This window comes from Mandrillus leucophaeus, unplaced genomic scaffold (genome assembly GCF_000951045.1).
Source record: "Mandrillus leucophaeus isolate KB7577 unplaced genomic scaffold, Mleu.le_1.0 Scaffold1103, whole genome shotgun sequence".
Taxonomy (NCBI): Eukaryota; Metazoa; Chordata; class Mammalia; order Primates; family Cercopithecidae; genus Mandrillus; species Mandrillus leucophaeus.
The window spans coordinates 111,889-117,493 of record NW_012099244.1 but is presented as its reverse complement, the minus strand read 5'-3'; the positions used below and the strand labels follow the sequence as shown (position 1 = coordinate 117,493).

At 43.4% G+C, this 5,605-nt stretch overlaps 1 pseudogene across 1 annotated transcript; it reads right to left on the bottom strand.

Annotated features, from left to right (window-relative positions):
* Window positions 1–3,741: 3,741 nt before the first annotated feature.
* On the bottom strand, window positions 3,742–4,257 carry LOC105548406 (annotated as a pseudogene). Its single transcript, XR_001007384.1, has one exon. The product of XR_001007384.1 is annotated as a calmodulin-A pseudogene (transcript).
* Between the last annotated feature and the right edge of the window lie 1,348 nt (window positions 4,258–5,605).

Genomic DNA, 5,605 nt, shown 5'->3' with positions numbered 1-5,605 from the left:
CCCAGGCTGGAATGCAGTGGTGTGATGTCAGCTCACTGCAACCTCCGCCTCCCAGTTTCAAGCAATTCTTCTGCCTCAGCCTCCCGAGTAGCCACGATGACAGGTGTGTGCCATGACATCCGGCTACTTATTGCATTTTTAGTAGAGATGAGGTTTCACCATGTTGTCCAGTCTGGTCTCAAACTCTTGACCTCAAGTGATCCACCCACCTCGGCCTCCCAAAGTGCTGGGATTACAGGTGTGAGACACCGTGCCTGGCCGATCAACCTTTCTTTTGAACTTCTATTTTGGGTTTGGGGGAACATATGTAGGTTTGCTACCTACGTAAACTTGTGTTATGGGGGTCTGATGCACAGATTGTCTCATCACCCAGGCCCTAAGCCTAGTATCCAATAGTTATTTTTTCTGATGGTCTCCCTCCTCTCACCCTCCACCCTCACAGAGGACCCAGTGTGTGCTGTTCCCTTCTTTTTGTCCATGTGTTCTCATCATTTAGCTCTCACTTATAAGTGAGAACGTGCAGTATTTGGTTTTCTGTTCCTGTTAAAGATGATGTATCATTAAGAAATGCCTGACGCATTATCCTTACATTTTTTACTTTGAGTAATGATAAAAATTGCTTTCCCACTGAAAGTTATTTTATAACTTTCCTTCTTATGTTTTTTTGGAAAAATGATGGGCCAGGCACGGTGGCTCATGCCTGTAATACCAGCACTTTGGGAGGCTGAGGCAGGCAGCTCATGAGGTCAGGAGATTGAGACCATCCTGGCCAACATGGTGAAACATCATCTCTAACAAAAATACAAAAATAAGCTGGGTGTGGTGGTGTGTGCCTGTAGTCCCAGCTACTTGGGAGGCTGAGGGAGGAGAATCGTTTGAACCCAGGAGGCAGAGGTTTCAGTGAGCCAAGATTGCACCACTGTAGTACTCCAGCCTGGAGACAGAGCAAGACTCTATCTCAAAAAAAAAAAAAAAAAAAAAAAGATGTTAGGGCAGTTACATTGGTGAGGCCTGGATGAGGGAGAAGGAGAGACCTAGTCATGTATCATTGTAGTCTATGTATTTCTTTTCATGGTGTCTGAGAAATGCTATATGAGAACTTGAGTTATTTTGAAATTAATGTTGTAATTACTGAACTCCATTCTTTAACCGCATTCCACTCACACTGGATGATGTGAGTGAAAGCTCTACAGGGGTCATATTACCTCACGGATACAAAAGGTATCCACACTCATTTTTTTCTTGAGATGGAGTCTTGCTCTGTCTCCCAGGCTGGAGTGTAGTGGTGCAATCTCAGCTCACTGCAATCTCCATTTCCCAGGTTCAAGGGATTCACCTGCCTCAGCCTCCCAAGTAGCTGGGATTACAGGTACCCGCCACCACACCCAACTAATTTTTGTATTTTCAGTAGAGACAGGGTTTTGCCATGTTGGCCAGGCTGGTCTCGAACTCCAGACCTCAAGTGAGCCACGTGCCTCGGCCTCCCAAAGTGCTGGGATTACAGGTATGAACCACTGCACCTGGCCCACATTCCATTTTAACAAGAATGTGTTTACTAATGTGAAGTGAGGCTTAAAATTCAAGTGTCCTGAAAATTTTTAAGTACAATTTCAAGAACAACTAATAAACATAAAAAATCATGTTCAATCTTATAAGACATCATAAAAATCAAATTAAAGTTCAAATGTGACACTATTACATACTCAACACAATGGCTAAATGGAAAAAGACAAGTAAATACTGAGTATTAGTCAGGATATGAAAAAACCAGAATGTTTACGTGCTGCCATTGTGAATATAAATTGGTACAATCAATGTGAAAAGTTAGTGATATCTATCTAATGCTACTATACATATCCCATGACTTGCCAGTTACAGACAAGTAGATGTTCAAGATAAATGCACAGCTATGTTTGACAAAAGATATACACAAGAATATTCATAGCAGCACTATAAGACTAGTCCAAATTGGAAGCTACTTAACTCTCCATCAACAGTGGAATGGGCCAGGTGTGGTGGTCCATGCTTGTCATTCCAGCACTTTGGGAGGCTGAGGCTGGAAGGCTGCTTGAACCCAGAAGTTTGATACCAGCCTGGGCAACATAGGGAGCCCTGGTCTCTATAAAAACTTTTAAAAAATTGGCCAGGCATAGCGATGTGTTCCTGTTGTCCTGGCTACTTAGGAGGCTGAGGCAGGAGGACTGCATAAGCCCAGTGTGAGGTTACAGTGAGCTGTGATCACACCACTGCACTCAAGCCAGGGCAACAGAGTGATACCCTATCTCAAAAAAACACCACACACACACACACACACACACACACACACACACACACACACACAGAGACACCAGTAGAATGGACAAAGAAATTATGGTATAGTCACATTGCTGTACACAAAACTATGTCCACCAAGAATAAAGGCCAGGTGCAGTGCCTCACACTTGAATCCCAGCACTTTGGGAGGCTAAGGTGGAAGGATGGCTTGAGGCCAGGAATTTGAACCAGCTTGCTTAACATAGTGAGATTCTGACTCTGGAAAAGTTAAAAAAAACAAAAAAAATTAGGCTGGGTACAGTGGCTCATGCCTGTAATCCCAGCACTTTGGGAGACCAAGGCGGGCAAATCACCTGAAGTCGAGAGTTCAAGACCAGCCTAGCCAACATGGTTAAACTCTGTCTCTACTAAAAAAGAAAAAAAAAGTTAGCTAGACACAGTGGTGAGCACCTGTAATCCCAGCTACTTGGGAGACTGAGGCATGAATCCGGGAGACAGAGGTTTCAGTGAGCCAAGGTCGTGCCACTGCACTCCAGCCTGGGCAACAGAGCAAGACTCCATCTCAAAAAAAAAAAAAAAATTAGGTGAGTTTAATGGCACACACCTGTAGCCCCAGCTACTTGGAGGCTGAGGAAGGAGGACTGCTTGAGCCCAGGAGTTTGAGGTTGCAGTGAGCCATGATCACACCACTGTACTCCAGCCTGGGCAACAGAGCAAGACACTATCTGAAAACAACAACAACAAAAAAAACCCCACAAATGAACAACCTGTAACTACATACAATACTGTGGGTGAATCTCACAAGCATACAAGCATAATGTCAAGTGAAAGAATCTAGACACAGAATAATGCATACTGTGTGAGTCCATTTACATAAAGTTCAAAAATAAGCAAAACTGATCTATGGGGTTAGGAATTCAGATAGCAGACACCCAAAGGGGTGTAAGAGCAAAAGGAGGCATGAGAGAGCTTCTGATAACACTTGGTCTCTTGATACGAGTCCCATTACATGGGTGTGTTCAATTTGTGAAAATTTACCAATTTTACTATTATTATTTGTGCACTTTTCTGTGTATGTTTTACACAAGTTTTAAAAATAAATGTGTTTTTATTTAGTAATCATGATTGTCAATTGGTGGAATAAGATACAACTGGTCTCAAAATTCAGCCACATAATGCATTATTATTATTATTATTATTATTATTTGAGACAGAGTATCACCTGTCACCCAGGCTGGAGTGCAGTGGTGTAATCTCGGCTCCCTGAAACCGCCACTTCCAGGGTTCAAGTGATTCTCCTGCCTCAGCCTCCCAAGTAGCTGGGACCACAGGCAAGTGCTACCATGCCCGGCTAATTTGCGTATTTTTAGTAGAGACGAGGTTTCACCATGTTGGCCAGACTGGTCTCGAACTCCTGACTTCAAGTGATCTGCCCACCTCGGCCTCCCAAAGTGCTAGGATTACAGGTGTGAGCCACCGTGCCCAGCCTATGCAAACTCTTCATAGTTTACTTGACTATCACCATCAATATCTGCTTCCCTGATCATTTTTTCATCAGCCTCTTCATCTGTTAACTTCTCTCCAAAGTTCATCATCACATGGTGAAGTTCTGCTGCGCTAGTTAACCATTGCCATCCTTATCAAACACACAGAATACTTCTCTCATTTCTTCTTCACTGCCTGCATCTTTCATTTTTCTTGCCATCATTGTCAGAAATTCAGGGAAGCCACTGTGCCATTACTATCGGTATCTACTTCATAAATCATGTCCTGTAACTCTGCTTCTGGGGGACTGCCAAAGAGGCCTCATTTCTGTTCCCAGTTCCTTTGCTGTTATAGTTTCATCACCATCTTTGTCAAACAGTAAATAAGCTTATTTGAATTCTACAATCTGCTCTTCAGTCAGTTGGTCAGCCATGCTGAAAGCGCTACCGGTTTCCGAGACGCGACTGCACGGCCACTCGGCTCGCTCGCTCCACTCGGATTCCCATCTGCTTTAAAGATCAGATAATCTCGATGCTCTTAATTCCAGACCATAGAAAGAAAGAAAACTATAGATTGACTTCACTTATGAATATTAATGCAGAACTCTTAAATTTAACTATAGCAAACAGAATCCAACAGCGCATTAAAAAATAACACATTGGCCAGGCGCGGTGGCTCATACCTGTAATCTCAGCACTTTGGGAGGCTGAGGCGGGCAATCACCTGAGGTCAGGAGCTCGAGACCAGACTGGTCAACATGCCGAAACCTCGTTTCTATTAAAAATACAAAAATTAGCCAGGTGTGGTGGCAGGCGCCTGTAATCCCAGCTACTTGGGAGACTGAGGCACTAGAATTGCTTGAACCCGGAGATGGAGGCTGCAGTGAGCCGAGATCACACTACTGCACTCCAGTCTGGGCAACAGAGAGAGACTCCATCTCAAAACAAAAACAAAAACAAAAACAAAACAAAACAACAAAAACAAATTTGTACAAATGATGATAGCAAAGACCTTGTACAACATGTGTTAAATTTCTTTTACAAAATCATTTATTTGCCTTTTCTTTGTAACTTATCTGTAAAAGGTTTCTCTCTCTACTGTTAAAAAAAAATGTGTGAATAGTAATTAGGACTTAATTCTTGCATGTGTTCTTCCCCTATCTCACTGTCATTGTTCTGAAACCCTATTTTAGAAAATTGAGGCCGGGAGTGGTGGCTCACACCTGTAATTCTAGCACTTTGGGAAGCCGAGGCAGGCAGATTACCTGAGGTCAGGAGTTCGAGACCAGCCTGGTCCACACGGCGAAACCCTGTCTCTACTAAAAATATAAAAATTAGCAGGGCGTAGTGGCACACGCCTGTAATCCCAGCTACTCAGGAGGCTGAGACAGGAGAATTGCTTGAACCTCTACTCAGGAGGCAGAGGTTACAGTGAGTTGAGATAGCCCCATTGCACTCCAGCCTGGGCAATAGATTAAAACTGTCTCAAAAACAAACAAACACACACCACAAAAAAATATATACGTAAAAGTGGCACTATCGCAAAATGGGTATATTATTCAGGTACTCCTATACTTTGAGACAGAGTCTCGTTCTGTCACCTAGGCTGGAGTGCAGTGGCATGCTCTCAGCTCACTGCAACTTCTGCCTCCCAGGTTCAAGCAATTCTCCTGCCTCAGCCTCCCAAGTAGCTGGGACTACAGGCGCCTGCCACCGCGCCTGGCTAATATATATATTTTTTTGTGCATGTGTGTTTTCTTTTTTTTATTTATTTAAGTTCTAGGGTACGTGTGCACAACATACAGGTTTGTTACATATGTATATACATGCCATGTTGGTGTGCTGCA